General features: G+C 43.2%; 1 long non-coding RNA gene across 1 annotated transcript in view; it reads left to right on the top strand.

The window, feature by feature from the left end:
• Positions 1-8,689, top strand: part of LOC144491435 (uncharacterized) — a 30,969-nt gene extending 22,280 nt beyond the window's left edge. The window contains exon 4 of the long non-coding RNA XR_013497444.1: positions 7,449-8,689. This is a non-coding gene — a long non-coding RNA (uncharacterized LOC144491435). The remainder of the gene's footprint in view (positions 1-7,448) is intronic.
• The last annotated feature ends 10,595 nt before the right edge of the window (positions 8,690-19,284 follow it).

Here is a 19,284-nt window from a genome sequence, read left to right as displayed (position 1 = left end):
TTGGGGCAGCTTCAAGTGACCTTGTCCACTCTGACTCTGGAGCAGTGCCTTCACTTGACACTCAACGATTGAAGAAACATGGAACCTAGGAGCAGGAGGTTTGAGCCTATGCTGCCATTCAGTATGATCATGGCTGATACTCTGTCTCTTTGCCATAATCCTACTTTCTCCCCATACCCCTTGATGCCTTTTAAAATCTAAAAAACGTTATCCATCTCTTGAATGCATTCAGATTCTTGGCCTTCACACCCTTCTGTGGGAGAGAATTCCACAAGTTCAACCACTTGAATGAAGAAGTTTCTCCTCATCTCAGTCCTGAATGGTCTACCCTGAGACTGCGTCCTTGGTTCTAGATTCCCCAACCAGGGAAAAAATCCTGCATCTGGTCTGTCCATCCCTATTAGAATTTAATGTTTCAATCAGATCTCCTTTCATCATTCTAAATTCCAGTGAATCAGCCCAGTCAAACCAATGTCTCCTCATAGGACAATCCTGCCAACTCCTAGTGAACCTCCGCTGCACTCCCTCTATGGTAAATATATGCTTTCTTAGGTAGGGACACCAAAACTGCAATCAATACTCAATGTGTGGTCTCACCAAAACCCTGTATAATTGCAATAAATCATCCCTACTTCTGAACTCAAATCCATTTAGAATGAAGAGACATGGTTTGCAGGCTGGCACAGGTGTCTAGTGCCTCGGAGTCTCCAGCTGCCTTCTGAATGTCCAATCTTCGACACCTTGACTTGGTGAAAACCTGCATACAACACTGGCTATAACTTCCTGCCTCTTTCTGGATTCTCCTCCACTTCCCTGACTTGTGGCTGACCACTTGCTGGCAGCAGTTGTTTCCTGTGGGACCCAGGGGAAGGAAGAGCAATCTTGTGTGTGAGAAAATCATTTTTTTTCCCCCCACAAAGCATTGGTCTGTTTTCCTTTATCTCCTCGCGAAACTCCACAGTTTTGCTCTGGGCTTGTTTGTTTTTCTTGTGTCTCCTTCCTGTTTCATGCTCCCCCTGCTGTTCCCACCTCTTTGCTACATCGTCTCTATCGAAATGTGGTTGAATGTGAAAGCTGGTTGAATAAAGTCGGAAGCTGAAGAAGGAATTGGAAAGGGGAAATCTCGAAACAATGGCGGCAAAGCCCCTGTTCAGTCAATCACTGCTCATGGTTTAGACTGTTGAATGATTGGATTCACCAGCTCAAAGGCACTGTTTGTTTGAGGTTGACGTGCCAACTTCGCCGTTCAAAGATGTCTTGCTTCAATAAGTATTCAAAAAAATAGAACGGTGGGGTGTTGGAAGGGTACAATTTTAGAAATTAATACCACTTAAGGAATTTAGTTTTGGCTGTTTTACTAGCATTAGGAAAAATGATCAGAAATACTGAAGAAAACAGTCTCGGTGAGTATCGAAGTACAGAATGGATGGAGACGTTTGGGAGAAGCTGAGTTAAGATCATCCAAAGACAGACATGTTTGTGATCTACTGTATTGTGTTTATGTAATGTCTATTCAAATGCATGCTTTAATATTTCATGAATTCTGTAACTGTGAAGCAAACCATGAATCTATAAATAACCTCATGGAGTTGGTCACTTGCCCTTTTGTTAAGTGGTTAATCTAGTTTTTAAGCTGACTGATACAGGTGTGGACTTACTGGAATTGACATTTTCATTTTTGGGGGCTTTTTTGGATGGTGGCGGAGGAGATAAATGTTTTATTCTGGGTCTGGAGTGCCAAAGTGCAAATAGTGGTAGGTAGTGTAGAGTGAATCCTAGCTACACTATTTACACTTCAAGCACTGTTGTGCCCAATTGCTGACAGGAAATAAAGGAAAATACCCTTTGACCTAGCCTCCATTTTGAATGCAGATTCAAGCTATGAAACAGTGCTCTATTTTGTTGGAATAGATTGCATTTTTTTTAACCAGTGAAGATGTACAGCAACAGCCTCTTCTTCTTTCCCCCCCCTCCCCCAGCATAGGTGGATGAATTCATGCTAATTAGAGAAGTCCAGGTGTTTTTTCCTTCAAGGATCCCGCCCATCATTGTGTAGGTATTGTCGTGTGCTCCATTCTCTCCCCACCCACTCAAATTAGCTGTGTTTCACATGTCCGTTGGTGGATACATAAGTTGGCAATCTGACAGGGGTCATAGGGTGTGAAATGGGAAAATGTCACACTGATGCAGGAGGGGGGTGCTTTGTCCACCAGGATTGGGATGGATTTGTGATGAAGGGACAATCTATTACCTCTATAAATGACCTGCAAGTGTTGGTGACGCATGATAATTTAAATGGGGAGCATGTCATTTCACCACACTTAACAATTCTCAGTGTCAGACAGAGGTTTTAATTTGTCTTTATTTGACAGGGAGGACAAAAAGAAAATGCTGCTTGGGAATTTAAAGCAGCCTGCCAAACCTTGGACTCTGGAACCATCGGCCATGCTGTTCCCTGGCCTGCCACAGCTATTGGGTTTCTTTTGCTTTTAATGTTGTTTTATGTTCTTGCACAGAGTAGCCGTATCCCCTTAGTAAATCCTGCTTGCATGCAGATCTAAATCACATTGGTTACTAATGGAAGGAAAACAATCGTGTTTTTTTTATGTCCTGCGGAGAAGTTGCGAGGGTAGCAGCAAGTTCCACAGTTGTCGGCCTTGTCCCCCGTGGTGTTTGCTTCATCCCATTGGTAAAACTCAAAATTCGCCATCTCTTGCTGACGTGATCACATCCAGTGGGTCGTTTGAGGGAGGGAAGAGAAATTCTTTGGCATACTGCTGGGTGAAGGGGGAAGGAGGTTTGGTGCCTGATACAAGAGCTTAAAACCCCCTAATAACGCCAACAACTCCTCTTGCCATCTTGAAATGGAGGAGGGCTGTGTCCACGCAGCCCAAAAGTGCTTGTAGTGCAGGTAGTGGCATTGGTATCTACTGCAGAACAATCACTTTCAGCGCTGCTTGAATACATACGCCTGGACCACCTTGGGTTGACTGGAATCCTGATGTCTTTGTGATGGCTGAACAGCAGGCCTGGTCAGTTAGGTCTGAGATCTAACCTTGGATAAACTCATGACAGTCAGTTCCACAATCAGCTCTCGGATCTTTGGATGTTGGGACCAAGGGGTGGGGGTTGAAAGCAAGCTGAACTACTGATCCGGCTTGATCCAACTGAATTCTGGAACATGCCAAAGGGGCTGAATGGCTGAATGTTCTATGTTCCTAATTTTGTGAACCAAGAGGTTTGGGGAGGGCTGGTCTAGGCACCCTGGCAAATGTTAAATCAGAGCTTTGGAAGTCTGTTAGCAGCAGCACAGGTGAAAATCTCTCAGAATTGTTGGATTTAAATTTTATTTGTGGATCTCTGAAGGCAAAAGGTTTGGCTAACCTTGATCTTATTGTCAGTTCCCTAGTTTAGCTACTCCTTGTCTGGGCAGTAATATCTAAAAGAAAACTGTGGCCCTTGCTCCAGTGTTACTAGAGCCAGGGTTCCTACTTCATTGCTGATCTTGCCTTGGCGCTACTGCTCTATAGGAAGACATCTGAGGTGGGGCTTGCTGGAATCCATCAATTCTCATTCCCTGTTGAAATCTTGACACATGGTCATCATAGTCATTGTGGTGCAAAGATTCTGATTCCAGACTGGTCTCTGGAGCAATCCTGTCAATCCCATGCCCCACATTTATCCCTGTAGCCCAGCAAATTTATTTTACTCCAACCCCATCCAACTTCCCTTTGAAATCATTGGCTGCGCTTTCTACTGTCCTCACAGGCAGTGGGTTCCAGGCGTCTTGCTGAGCTTTAAAGAATTCCTGTCTCGTTCCCATCCCGTATCTCTTTTTCAATACCGTAAATCCATGTCAAATAGTCATTATACTGTCAGCTAATGGGAAAGCTTTTCTTTGTACCCTAGGCCCGGGTGCATGTTTGTGATTTGCTTTGGATCAATGTAGAAGGGAGAGGTGGGAGCTGTGTTTGGTCTCTTGTCTGGGCAGTCATGGCTAAAAGAAAACTGGGGCCCTTGCTCCAGTGTTATTAGACAGTAAGAGTTTTAACAACAGCAGGTTAAAGTCCAACAGGTTTATTTGGTAGTGTTATTAGAGCCAGGGTTCCTACTTGTCTTTCTCTCCTCCCCCTTCCTCCCCGCTTCTCTCCAAAATTGGACAATGAACCTTTGGTGTCAAGAACCAGTGCTTAGATGGTGCCGACTCGCAGTTAGTTTTGCTGGCTTTGCAGTCAGTTAGTGATCCGCATTGCTGTGCAAATCCACGCAAAACTGACTGCGTCAGCAATGGCGACAATCCCACATGCACCTGGCTGGGTGAGTATCAGTCCAATCTCAAGCAAAACCAGGCGTACTGTACATATTTGTGGAGTTGCAGAGGCTGAAGATTGAACCAGATGTGTCTCGAGAACAAACCAGTGATGTTTTCCATGTGACTTGTATGTTTATCAAAATTGGTCTCCTTGCTGGAAGAAACAAGTTTGTGCATTGAAACATTTGTGCGGTGATGCTAGGGAGGTTTGGAAAGGTGAAGGAGAATGTGTGAATGCTTGCCCAATGTTTCCCTACAGCAATGGGATTTTGGTCTGTCCTGGTTGTTCCACAGTGACCTTGGGAAGCACCGCAACAGAATTAGTGCTAATTTGGTCTGGAAAGTGGAACGGGCATGCTGGCAAATAGGGCCATTTTCTGGTCAACTGTATTAAAATAACTCATACATTTGCTAACAAATCCCAAGTGTGAAAACACAGGTTGTACTCCTTCCATTGTAATGAACAATTGAGTCCAAGGCTCTTGCCACCTGTTTAATTGGAGCCACTGGCCTATGTTTTCGAGCCTTGAGGCTGATCTGAGAAACCCGAGGAAGACGTGCGAGCGAGAAGCTGAGAAGACTTTGGGATGCTGATTCCCTGTTTTGTGAAGGTTGGGATGGGCAGCAGTATTTACATTTGGATTGATATTGCACTTGTCCCGGCCTACACACAAGAGGTGAGAATCTCATGTGGGCCTTGGATACCACGTAATGTAAGCACTATTTGGAGAGCTCATTGACTGTGGGTTGCTTCCGCTGATTCGAAACAACTGCGTTGTCTCTCCTTTGCTCATCTGTTACCCACTCCCACAACTTGTCCCCTATCTTTCTCCTTCCTCTACTCTTCTCTGTCTCCCTTTTCCATGTCAAAGACTAGCCAGTGTTGAGAGGCGGAGACTGGAGCAATTGCTGGGTTTCCCATTAAGCATTGCACTTGTCTCGGTCCGACAGTGCTGGTACAACACCACTGCTCAGTCGCACCTGTTTCATCACCATTGCTTAGACAGGTGTACAGCCAGACAGATCACCTGAGGTTCTGTTGCAATTCCAGGCCGTGTTGGGTACATCTCAGTCACTTGGGAGCAGAGGTGAACGGTGGGTAGGTGGTGAGCTGCTGGTGAATATTCTGTCCCCAAGAAACATTGCTCGTGTCTCCTGCTGGGCACAGTATGGTTAAATGAATAATTGGCGATGGCTGGAAACACACCCTCTTGTGGTTGCATAGTGGTCAGTTGCCTGTGCTTTTACAGGGAGTCAGCCTGCAGGAGGGTTGAAGCTGTGATAGTTGCAAGCAAACGCCACGTTGGACCAGATAATACAGAATAAAGTCTGCCATTTCTGCCACCATGTCTATCCTGCCAACCTACCACAAACCTGACTTGAGGCCAAACACTGAAGGACACTTTATTGCACCAACCGTGTGTATGAGCTGCCAGTTAGTATGAGGCATCGTCTGATGTCCTGTTGAAGAGTGAGGTGACTTGGAATCTGGACTGGTATCTGCTCGAGATCCAGAGCTGATGAGCTAGTGGCCATACCTAATTGCTGGTTTATGTTTTAATTTGATTCCTGAAAGCATGCCATGTACTTAAATCAGTGTTAATCTTTTTTAACCTCACTCATCTGTTGCTGCTTCCTTCCCTGTTATAGTCTGTATTTGAGTCTGTCCTAAGATCTGCTATTGTACTTTTTGAAGGATGATCATTAAACATTTAATGAATTGTGTGCGCTTATGCATTGAAAAACACTGAACTGGGCACATACAAATTAAGATGTATCTGCTGATTTGGCCCCTCATTTGTGTAATGAGATTCTTGAGGCGATTGGCTGAATGTGCAGGATATTAGAGCTAGGACAGCATACTAAACATAGGCTGCATGCGCACCTGGAAGGGGATATCTTGCATTCGCTTGTGATATAAGAGGAGTAGGCCATCCGGCCCCTCACGACTGTTTTGTCGGTCAGTAACTTAATGGGTGAACGTCTATTTTGTGTATTTTCTTGCTGGATCCGTTTAATGCCCAAAACTGTGTTAGTCCCTGAGTGAGCATCCCAAATGCTGCGGGTTGGATAATTGCAAAGATCCTCAATTCCCTGAAGAAAAAGTGTTCATCTCAGTCCTCAGTGGCCGATCCCTTATCCCTAGAGAATGCCCTCTGGTTCTCGACTCTCCATAGCCTCTTGTCCTATTAGTATGATAAATTCTCTCCAAGAATTTTGTGTTAAGAGTTTGCATCTCATTCCTCTTTAATTAGAAAATTATCTACTCGATCTCCTTCGTACAGTAGCCCCCTCATCCTTGGAATTAATTTAGTGAAACTGCACTTAAAAACTAGGCTTGGGTAGAGGGAACAAAACGGTATTCTGGTTTAACGAAAGCCCTAGACAATTGTAATAAGATTTCCTTATCCATGTACTCCTTTGCAATAAAAGTTTGATATACAATTTATCTTCCTAATTGCTTGCTGTACCTGCATGTAAACTTCGACACCAAACATATTGAATAGTTACAGTACAGGAGGCTATGTGGCTTCTTGTATCACGCAGGAGCAATTCAACTAGTGCCCCTGCCCGTTCTAATGTGCTCTTCCCCCAATAGATTCACATTTTCTCCTCTTCAGATAATGTTGCAAGTCTATCTTGAAAGCTAAGATTGCATCAGTTTGGGGCCTTGAACTTTTTACAATTTTTAAATAAAATGACTTGGGTAGAGGTATGGTTGCTCAATTTGTTGAGATACAAAAGATAAATAAATTATAAAGAGAATATAAGGAGGTTACAAAGGAATACAAGTTAAGTGAGTGGGCAAAGATCTGGCAAATGTGGAGTATGATGTGGGAAAATGTGAGATTGTCCATTTTTGCAGGAGTGGCCTGCTTCTAATCCATATGTTCATATACAAAATTTATTCTGTTCTGCATTTAAAGTCAATGCACAGAGTGGACAGGGCAATCCCTTAATCCTTCTCATTGCTTGCTCCAAAAACAATTCAAATTTAATCCAATGCTTCCCACAGAAGGGACAGATCAAAGCTGACAAGAATAGCCATTACAGCTGATCTCATGTTTGATCTTAGCCAAAGGGTTTCATCCCTGCCAGGTAAACATCTTAACTCCTCACACTCCGTGCATTCCAGATATATATCATTCTTCATGGCAAAGTCCCATTGCTGAGAACTCCCCGAATCCACTGGGACCAACAGTCTGTCTTCACATGAGGGACCGATAGCATCAAGACCGTGTCAATTTTATCCTTTATAACAGTTGTCGTTTCAAGCCCATCTCTGCAGAGATTTGTGCGCTGGGGAAAGTTTTTGGGATAGATAGTTATACTTCCAGATTACAATTGTGTTAACAAATATTTGCAAAGTTTTGATCTATAATAATCTAATAAATTTGTTTATTGAAAGGGGCCTGCTTAAAGTCTCATATTCTGGGTACCAGTAGTGAATGTAAGCGATTGGCCATTTTGTTGAGAAAATGGGGCTAAATGATGCACATTCTCCCCTCATTGTACCAAAGCAAAATTTGCATTTTATACAAGTTGACCATATAGCTTTCTTGCTTTTGTACTCTATGTCCTGTTTAATTACTGGAGTAATTATGGTTTTTTTCTACCTAAAGAGATCCTGTCCTTGATCCCCCTGGGACATCCTCTCCAGCACTACAGTTTGTTCAATCAATACTGTATCTTCCTTTCTTTCCTGTCTGATCCACAATGATGCAGATCTGATTGTGGCCTCTTTCACTTCCTGACTACAAGATCCCCATAGCTTCTGACTCACTTGTTGATCAAAAATCTAATGGTCTTGACTGAAGCTGCAGATTTATTCATTTACGAGTTGTGTGTTGCTGGTTAAGCCAGCATTTATTGAAAAAAAAAGCCCTGGAGGGCAACAGATATGCTTCAATGTATATTTTTGTTGTGTACTGTTTGCTGTGTTGTACTAATGCTTATAGATTTATAAATTACGATTTGTAAATTGAGGTGTATTTAGAGGGCAATGCCCTGGAAAACTATAACCGACAATGAACCCTTCCTAAATAGAAGGTAGTAATTGTAGGTTATTGATAAATGGATGGTGTTAGCCATTTGTAATGTATCTTTCATATTTGTTCTTTGAATATTTGCACTTGTTTTGTAATAACGTATTTGTAATAAAAAATCCCTAATTATCTTTGAGAAGGTGATGGTGAGATGCCACCTTGAACCAATGTAAGCCTTTGGCGTAATTACACTCACAGTGCTGTTGGGAAGGAGTTCTAGATTTTTGACCCTCTATTACCGTGCCGCCACCTTGGCAAGAGAATTCCACAGAATAATCGCTCAACAAAAAAAAAAATCTCTATTTCAGTATTAAATGGGATACCCTTTTTTAAAAACTCTTTCTGCTAGTTCTTGATTTTCCTCAAGTGAAAGCGTCCAGCATCCACCTTGGCAAGTCCCCTCAAAATCTTATTAAGTCCTCACTTTGTTCCTGACAAGGACTTAATCGTGGGAGTCCATAGCAGTCAATATTAAAGCCAGAGTTAAGTTCCTTTGGTTTCTCCAGATCTTTCCAACCTTTTATATATAGGATAAAATAATTCATTTTTCTTTAAGTTTATTTATTTGTTTAATGTCACAAGTAGGCTTACATCAATGAATTACTGTGAAAATCCCCTAGTCACTACACCAGTGCCTGTTTGGGTACACTCGGAGAATTTAGCATAGCTAATGCACCTATCTAGCACATCTTTCGGACTGAGGGGAAACTAGAGCACCCAGAAGAAATTCATACAGACATAGGGAGAATGTGTAGACTCCACAGAGACAGTGACCCAAGCCGGGAATCGAACCCGAATCCCTGATGCTGTGAGGCAGCAGTGCTTAATACAGTTTATTCTTTGTGTTAAAAGTTGATCAGACTCCTGCAAATTTGTTCAGCTCCTTTCCTCCCACTTGCTACAAGAAAGTTTGGATCTATCAAGTCAGGTTTCACTCTGGAATCTGATTTGTACAGTAGTAACATCAGCTGGGATCATAACACTTTCCTACTTTGTATTTTAAGCAAGTTTTAACTATGACACATTTGTCCCTTCAAGTCATTGATATAGATTCTAAATAGTTGAGGCCCCAGCACCGATATCTGTGACACTCCACTATTAACAGCTTTCCAACCCAAAAATGGCTAATTTATTCCTACTCTGCTTTCCGTTAGCCAACGAACCCTCTATCCATGCTCATATGTTCCCTGCTACACCACAAACGCTTATTTTGTGTAATGACAAATGATGGGATGACACCTTCCCAATGCCTTTTGGAAATCCAAATATACCATTCACAGATTCCCCTTTATCTACCTTGTCTATTAAATAGTGCTTCAAAGAACACTAAATTTATCAAACATTTCAGTTCCACAAAACCATGTTGACTGATTGTATTGTGATTTTCTAAATGTTTTGCTATGTCCTTAATTATGGATTCTAGCATTTTCCCAATGACAAACGTCAGGCTAACTGGCCTATAGTTCCCTGCTTTTTGTCTCCTTTCTTGAAACAGTGTTACATTAGCAGTTTCAAAGTTGCTTGTCCTTTCCAGAATCCAGGGAAGTTTGGAAGATCACAAATACTAATTCTCCAGCCATTTCTTATGGGACCCTAGAATGAAAGCCATCAGATCCAGGGACTTGTCAGCCTTTAGCTCGAAGTTTTCCCAGCACCTTTCCCTAGCACTTGTGATTGTGTTAAGTTCCTTCCTCCCTTTCATCTCTCAATTTTCAAGTATTCTTCAGATGTTTATTGCACCTTCTGACGGATGCAAAATATCTGTTCAACACCTCTGTCATTTCTATGTTTTCCATTATCCCCCAGACTCTCTAAGTGGCAAACACTCTCTAGTTACGTTTTTCCTTTTCTTTTAAACTTATACAAACTGTTTTTATATTTCTCGATGGCCTTTTCTCGTACACTAATTTTTCCCTCCAGTTTTTTAGCAATTTTTTGCTGATTTCTAAAATCTCTCCAATCTTTTAACCAACCACTAATTACACAATATTGTACACCTTTTTTTTTCATTTGATTCTATTGTAAACTACTTCATCAGACCATAAGACACAGAAGCAGAATCAGGCCATTCGGCCCATTGAGTCTGCTCTGCCATTCAATCATGGCTGATTTTTTTTTCTCATTCCCCATTCTCCTGCCTTCTCCCCCATAACCCCTAATCCCCTTTATCAATCAAGAACCTATCTATCTCTATCTTAATGACCTGGCCTCCACAGCCTTCTGCAGCAAAGAGTTCCACAGATTCACCACTCTCTGGCTGAAGAAATTCCTCCTCATCTCTGTTTTAAAGGATCATCCCTTTAGCCTGAGGTTGTGCCCTCTGGTTCTAGTTTTTCCTACAAGTAGAAACGTCCTCTCCACGTCCACTCTATCCAGGCCTCGAGGTATCCTGTAAGTTTCAATAAGGTTCCCCCTCATCCTTCTAAACTCCAACGAGCACAGACCCAGAGTCCTCAACTGTTCAGTTAACCAGGGAAGGTGCATCCTTTTCGTAGTCTTATATCTTTGCTGACAGTTATTAAATATCTGCCACTGTTACTCAACTGTCCTGTTAACCTATTTTACCAGTTCACTTCAGCCAAATTTGTCCTTATCCCCTTTAATTGAATTTATTTAAACTTAAGACCCACTATTTCACCCTCCAACCGAATGTGAAATTCTTTCATGTTATGATCACTGTTGCCTTCATAGAAATCATAGAAACCCTACAGTGCAGAAGGAGGCCATTCGGCCCATTGAGTCTGCATTGACCACAATCCCACCCAGGCCCTACCCCCACATATTTACCCGCTAATCCCTCTAACCTACACATCCCAGGACTCTAAGGGGCAATTTTTAACCTGGCCAATCAACCTAACCCGCACATCTTTGGACTGGGAGGAAACCAGAGCACCCGGAGGAAACCCACGCAGACACGAGGAGAATGTGCAAACTCCACACAGACAGTGACCCGAGCCGGGAATCGAACCCTGGAGCTGTGAAGCAGCAGTGCTAACCACTGTGCTACCGTGCCGCCCTACTTGATGTCATTGTTTACTATGAGGTTATTAATTAATCTTGCTTCATTCACATTCTGTGCTTATATTTTTATGATTTTAATTGAAATTATATTTACCTTGATTAAAGTTTCATAGCTTAGAAATCATAGAAACAGTACAGAAAGAGGCCATTCGGCCCATTGAGTCTGCACCGACCACAATCCCACCCAGGCCCTACCCCCATATCCCTACATATTTTACCCACTAATCCCTCTAATCTACGCATCCCAGGACACTAAGGGGCAATTTTAGCATAGCCAATCAACCTAACCCGCACATCTTTGGTCTGTGGGAGAAAACCGGAGCACCCGGAGGAAACCCACGCAGACACAAGGAGACTGTGCAAACTCCACACAGACAGTGACCCAAGCTGGGAATCGAACCCAGGTCCCTGAAGCTGTGAAGCAGCAGTGCTCACCACTGCTACCGTGCCGCCCTTAGCTTAGATAAGTGAAAAAGAGAAAATGCTCAGCAATCAATCAATCACTTACCTTTTCTGTTTGCTACACTTCATTTTTTTTCTTTGGAATCTGAATCCACAGACTAGCTCCCCACTCCCCAGCGCTCCAAACTCTCATTGCTGTCTCTAGGTTACCCTCTATTTCTGAGAAGCAACTTGCGACCTTTACAACTACTTAGAGGTTGAAAAAGACAGCACCCTCTTCCAGATTCCCAATTACACACTCAATCTACCTCGCATCCAGGTGAGGTCTCCTCTGCCCATTTACTCTGTGTGCTTTGAAGACATGTCTGCTTACGTAGAGACTTTGATGTGCCACTCCTAGCTGAGCTTGCTGATGAAGTAGTTAACACCTAAGCATTGCTGAAGAGATGCCCTGTCGTATTCGTAGAACTAATGAACTCAGCAACCCGTGCAGTTGAGCTCAATTTTAATGACACCATGTATGTCCAAATAGATAGTATTATGATGTTGCCTTGGGATCCCCTCTAGTCCTGCTCTCCTAAACATTGGTTTCTCGAGAAACATGTCTTTGATGGAATCACACACCTAACATCCTAAGCCTTGTATGTTTCCAGTACGTAAATATGTTTGCTTTATTTGAATCCACAGTTGTCTTTAAGAATTTCCGTACAAACTTCAGAGGGCTCCATCCTATGCTCAAGTTCACCATTTGAAATGGAGCAGTTCAATGAGCTGTGTTTCCTCGACACACTGTTGAGAAACCTGCCAGTGGGTTATCTGCTACTGTCCACTGCAAGTCTACCTTCACTGGTCAGTATATACACTAGGCTTCTTACATTTCTACATGCTATAATATGGGTCTTATTGGCAATCTCATCAAAAGGACCTGAGCCATTTGGTAACCATGTAAGCTTGATGCTCAAGTAGGGTGCATCAAAACTATAACTTGAAGTTTCTAAGTTCAGTGTCTTAATACAAATTTGAACTTGAGGAAAAACTTACCAGAACTTAAGATGTGAACCAAATTTACAACTGCAGCTACACATTCCAGTCTTTCCTGCCAGCGGGATCTTCTGCTCTTGCCAAAGGCAACACCCCACATTGGGCTCCCCAGTGGCAGGATGGGCAAAGCACGCAAAATGCTGTAGACCTCAGTGGGACTGGCAGATCCTCCCAGTGACCAATGGTAAGCCATCACCACTGGCAAACACGCCATGGGGAGGGGAGGAAGGGGTGGGGGAGCAGAAAATCCTGACTGTCTCCGGCAGTCTCCTCTGCATCCCCTTACTAAGATGAACCTAATTTATCACACTCCTTGTGTGCACATGTCCACAGTACTCCTAATTTAGACTTTATCACATTCCTCTTATTAGACACCACCTAATAGCTAACTATTTCCTACTCTAGTACTATCTGTTTCTCCCAACTGCCTGTGCACATTGGTATTCATCTCTGAAATTAGCTCCATAGTTTCACACCATTTACAAGCTAGTTTAAACTGTCCCAATAGCACTAGCAAATTTCCTCAAAGGGAAATACATCCCTGCTCTGCTAAGGTGCAACCCATCCAGCCTGTACAAATCCTATTCTTCCCAAAACTAATCCCAGTGCCCCAGGAATCTGAAGCCCTCCCTCCTGCAACATCTCTCCAGCCATGCATTCATCTGCTCTATCCTTCTATTTCTGCACTCGTGTTTTCAGGGAGTAATCTAGCGATTATTGCTTTTGAGGCTCTGATTGCTAGGTTCCTTCCTACCTCCCTAAACTCTGACTGCAGGACGACATCCCTCTTTCTGCCTATGCCATTGGTACCGATGTGGACCACAGGTGCACAGGAAACCAAAATGGTGGTACCCTCAGGTAAGTAAAAATAAATGGGAAATTGGTTTGCAGGGGAGCGGGGGGGGGGGGGGGGGGGGAGAGGAGGGTGGTGAGATTGTGGTTCATAGGTTCACAGAGAAAACCCTGCTGGAGATATGGTTGGGGCAATGGAGGTCTTCAGCTTCCTTTGAGCCTCCAGCTCAGAGAGCCCTTGGGCTAGCTGTACATACTGGCTGCTTCCATTAAGCCTGCAGCTTCCCCAATGGGGAAATGCCAGCAGTTCAACCCTTCTGCTGATAGGTGCCCACCTCTAGCAAAATGCCTCCCACTGCTTCACCCTCTGCTTCCCAGATTACAGTCCAGAAACTAGTAAAATTCTGCCTCTGCTTTCAGTACCAAGGAGGAGGTTAAGAGTAAAAAAAAAAGACATTTTGATGTAGCCACTGTTGGCAAGTAAAAGTAAGTAATACTGAAAAATAAGATGGGAAGCTGAGTAAAGCCTTCTGATCCAAAAGAACAGTGGAGATTACCAGAGCGACCATTGGAGCAGATAGAAAGAGGTCCCCAAACCGCCTCCTGCCCGGGGGGTGGGGGGGGGGGGGGGGATCTTCTGTTCGGCCTTCCCCTACTCTTCCATCATCTGTGAGAATCCTGAATTGCAGATTTCTGATTAAGACACTCCCTGTGGGACAGGTAAGTGCAGTACTGAGGGAGTAAAAGAAAGTAACGTTAGAACTGTTTTCCTTTGAGAAAAGGCTGAGAGGAGATTTGATACAGATATTCAAAATCATGGGGTTCTTGGCTAAATAGATGGGGAGAATTTGTTCCCACTCATGGAAGGATCAAGAATGAGGGGGCATAAATTTAAAGCAATGTAAAGTGCAGTACTGAGGGAGCACCAACATCTGGCCTGACACTCCAGTGCAGTGCTGAAGGAGCGCCGACACCAAATCCCTGTCTGTTCTCTTGGGTGGATTCACTCAAAAATGCAGTTCCTTGAATGCCAGATGTCCTTTTTCAAGAAAAGGCCCAAGGATATCCATTGCAGCCAGTAAAATATTTTTGAAGCCTATTCATTGCTATAACATAGCAACCAATTTAAAACGCACTAAAGCCTCACAAGCAACACTAAGATAAATGACCCGATGTTTTATTGATGTTGGCTGAGGTTAAATATCGAGCTGAAAGTTCTGATTAATTCACCTGTTCTTTGAAATATTGGCCATGGGATCTTTTACATCCACCTGAAAGGGCAGATAGCGGTTGGTTTAATATCAGTTGAAGGTTGGCATCTCCTACAGTTCAGTACTTGCTCAGTATTACAATAGAGTATTAATCTTGATGTTGTGCTTAAGTTTCTGGAGTGAGACTCAAATGCACAACTTTCAGATTTAGAAACAAGTGTTCTACACATGTAGCCCCAGCTGAGAGTAGAATTATAGTAGCAATCCGTCACCATGAGAGAGTCAAGTTAGCTGACTCAAAGCATTTGTGAAAAATTTCAACAGATTTCAATGAAACCCATATTTGAAGTGAGCTGCCAGCACAACAATGCTGAGATTTCTTCCAACTACTTTCAATTTGTATATTCCACCTGATTAACTTGAGTTTAACATTGTTTTGTACCTCCACACTTTTTTTCACTTTGGGGAATTGTAGGTGATTGTTTGAAAGGTTAGCAGGCTGATTATCATACTTCTTGCTTTTCCTGATATACATTAATGGTGTGCAGGGCACAACTTCAAAGTGGACGGATGATTAAAAACTTGGAAGTATTGTGAACTGTGAGGAAGACAGTGTAGAGCTTCAAAAGGACATAGACAAGTTGGTGGAATAGGCAGATAGGTGGCAGATGAAATTCAACATGGAGAAGTTTGAAGTGATTAATTTTGATAGGAAGAACATGGAGAGACAATATAAAATAAAGGGTACAATTCTAATGGGGGTGCTGGAGCAGATGGACCTCGTTGAAGGTGGCAGGACAGGTGGAGAGAGCAGTTAAAGCATACAATACCCTGAACTTTCTCAATAGGGGCATAGAGTACAAGAGCAAGGGGGTTATCTTGGATTGTATAAGTTGTTTGAACTTGTTAGACCTCAGCTCTGGGTGCTGCACTTCAGGAAGGATGTGAAGGTTTTGGAGAGAGTGCAGAAAAAATTCATGAGAACAGTTCCAGGGATGAGGAACTTCAGTCATAAAGATAGATTGGAAAAGTTAGAACTGTTTTCCTTTGAGGAAAAAAGGTTGAGAGGAGATTTGATACAGGTATTCAAAATCATGAGGGGATCTTGACTAAATAGATGGGGAGAATCTGTTTCCACTCACGGAAGGATCAAGAATAAAGGGCACAAATTTAAAGCGATTCATAAAAGAAATACAAGTAACGTAAAAAGCATCTTTCTCACGCAGCGAGTGGTTATGGTCTGGAATGCACTACCTGAAAGTGGTGGAGGCAGGTCAATGGAGACATTCAAAAAGGAATTGGATTGTTATCTGAAAAGGAAGAATGTGCACGGTTATGGGGAGAAAACGGGAGAATAGAAATAGGGCTTACGAAATCATGCCTTACGAGCCTGATTGAATTTTTTGAGGATGTGACTAAACACATTGATGAAGAAAGAGCAGTAGATGTAATGTATATGGACTTCAGCAAGGCATTTGATAAGATGCCCCATGCAAGGCTTATTAAGAAAGTGAGGGGGCATGGGATCTAAGGGGACATTGCTTTGTGGATCCAGAACTGGTTTGCCCACAGAAGGCAAAGAGTGGTTATAGATGGGTCATATTCTGCATGGAGGCCGGTCACCAGTGGAGTGCCCAGGGATCTGTTCTGGGACCCTTACTCTTTGTGATTTTTATAAATGACCTGGATGAGGAAGTGGAGGGATGGGTTGGTAAGTTTGCTGATGACACAAAGGTTGGAGGTGTTGTGGATAGTGTGGAGAGTGTCAGAAGTTGCAGCGAGACATTGATAGGATGGAAGACTGGGTGGAGAAGTGGCAGAAGGAGTTCAACCCAGATAAGTGTGAGGTGGTTCATTTTGGCAGGTCAAATAGGATGGCGGAATATAATAATGGTAGGACTCTTGGCAGAGTGGAAGATCAGAAGGATCTTGGGGTCTGAGTTCTTAGGACGCTCAAAGTGGCTGTGATTAAGAAGGCGTATGGTGTACTGGCCTTCATCAATAGAGGAATTGAGTTTAGGAGTCGTGAGATAATGTTGCAGCTATATAAGACCCTGGTCAGACCACACTTGGAGTACTGTGCTCAGTTCTGGTCGCCTCATTACAGGAAGGATGTGGAAGCCATAGAAAGGGTGCAGAGGAGATTTACAAGGATGTTGCCTGGGTTGGGGAGCATGCCTTATGAGGATAGGTTGAGGGAGCTTGACTTTTTCTCCTTGGAGAGACGAAGGATGAGGGGTGACCTGATAGAGGTGTATAAGATGTTGAGAGGTATTGATCGAGTGGATAGTCAGAGGCTTTTTCCCAGGGCTGAAAAGGTTGCCATAAGAGGACACAGGTTTAAGGTGCTGGGGAGTAGGTACAGAGGAGATGTCAGGGGTAGGTTTTTCACTCAGGGTGGTGGGTGCGTGGAATGGGCTGCCAGCAACGGTGGTGGAGGCGGATTCGATAGGGTCTTTTAAGAGACTTTTAGATAAGTACATGGAACTTAGTAAGATAGAGGGTTATAGGTAAGCCTAGTAATCGCTAAGGTAGGGACATGTTCGGCACAACTTTGTGGGCTGAAGGGCCTGTATTGTGCTGTAGTTTTTCTATGTTTCTAGGCCAGTTGCTCAGTGCAGACACAATGGGCCAAAATGCCTCCTGGGCCATATCAATTGTGTGATTCTGCGAACTTGTTTGAACCATATCATGAACATTCTGTGGGGTGGGACTTGAAGCTGAAGCTTCTGTCTCAGGAACGGGTGTATTAACTACTGAGCCACAAGATCTCCAGTTTAACATTGCTGTCACTGTGTTAAGGATGCCAACTCAGTCAGTTAATCTTTATGCAGCAAGTTGGCTTTGTGTACTGCTTGTTGTCTTGATATCAACCCATTGTTATGGTCACATGAAGAAGGGTGTCCGAGCTCCCCTCTTTTTCCACTCCTCATTTGACCACAACAGTTTTTAAAGAAAACATTCAGTGAGTGTTTAACTATTTAAGTGCTGTGACTGTAAAAGACACACACAGGCAGGTTTCGCTATAAACATTTAAAACAAAAGAGAATAGTATTTATTGTGCTGAGCGCTGGATCTAAATAAAATAAAGAAACACTTCCAACTCACACACGCATGTATTCAAGGGTTCATACACACACAAATGCTGTTGCTCAGGTTTCAGTCCAATAAATAGTCATTTTTGATGTAACGGGTGGCTTTATAATAGTGTGAAATGGGAAACAACAGTTTAAAGAGCCCATACCCTTTCACCTATTAGTCATTGAGTAGCTCTGCTGTTTTCTTGAAATGAGCTATGTTCTGTCACTCTCTCACATACCTTTCATCCAAAGTGACACATTTATTGGACTATAGGACTGTCCATCTGTTGTTCACTAAATGCATCTCAGATGTTATTACTGCAGCTTCCAAACTGGCAGATCCTTGGCTCAGCGCCAGCTTGGATTTATGTTCCGTTCTGTCGAAAGGTCATCAACATGCAATGTTAACTCTGCTTCATTCTCCGCAGAAGCTGCCAGACCTGCTGAATATTTCCGACGCGTTCTGCCTCTATCCCAAATTTCCAGCATCTGTAGCATTTTGCTTCTGCCTTTGTGTGGTTCCTCTAAGGTAGCAGAATGACCCAAGGCACTTCAGAGAGGCATTAATCAGATGGACATTTGACACTGATCCAAGGAAGGAGATATTAGGAGAAGCGACCAGTCGAAGAGCTCAGTTTTCATGAAGGTCTTCACGGAGGAATGGGAGATCGAGAGGGAGTTCCAGCTTTTAAAGCCTAGAGTGCTGATGGCAAAAATGTCAATGGTGGAAAGTAGGGGGATGCACAAGGGCCCAGAATCGGAGGAACACAGAGTTCTTGGAGCATATGCAGCACCAGAGTTTGCACTGTGAAGAGATAACCCAGCAATCAGAGACCATCTCTCCTTTAAACAGGCATCTGTTCCATCCTCCTTGTGTCATGAATGTGCCAGCAGGTTAAAAGTTGCCAGTATTTCACAGGATCTGAATCCAATAATAAGATTTTAAGTGTAGACAGACCAGAGAATACATCGTCCTGCTAATAGGAAACACTTTGGTTCGACAATTGCACCATCCAGGAAAGTATACATATGTTAATTTTTTAGAACTATACAAGCTGAGGGGACAGACAGCCAGTGCACAGAAAGAACTATCAAGGGGAAACTATTGTATAATAGGTGATCTTTTCATGGAAGCATAGAATAATAGAATCCCTACAGTGCAGAAAGCGGCCATTTGACTCATTGAGTCTGCACTGAGGACAATCCCACCCAGGCCCTATCCCTGTACTTCCATGTATTTACCCTGCTACACCCCCTGACACTAAGGGAGAATTTAGCGTGGCCAATCAACCTAACCTACACATCTTTGGACTGTGGGAGGAAACCGGAGCGCCCGGAGGAAACCCACGCTGACACGGGAAGAATGTGCAAACTCCACA

This window comes from Mustelus asterias, chromosome 3 (assembly GCF_964213995.1).
Source record: "Mustelus asterias chromosome 3, sMusAst1.hap1.1, whole genome shotgun sequence".
Lineage (NCBI taxonomy): Eukaryota > Metazoa > Chordata > Chondrichthyes > Carcharhiniformes > Triakidae > Mustelus > Mustelus asterias.
Note: the sequence above shows the minus strand (reverse complement) of the source record. Positions and strands in the feature narration are given on the sequence as shown.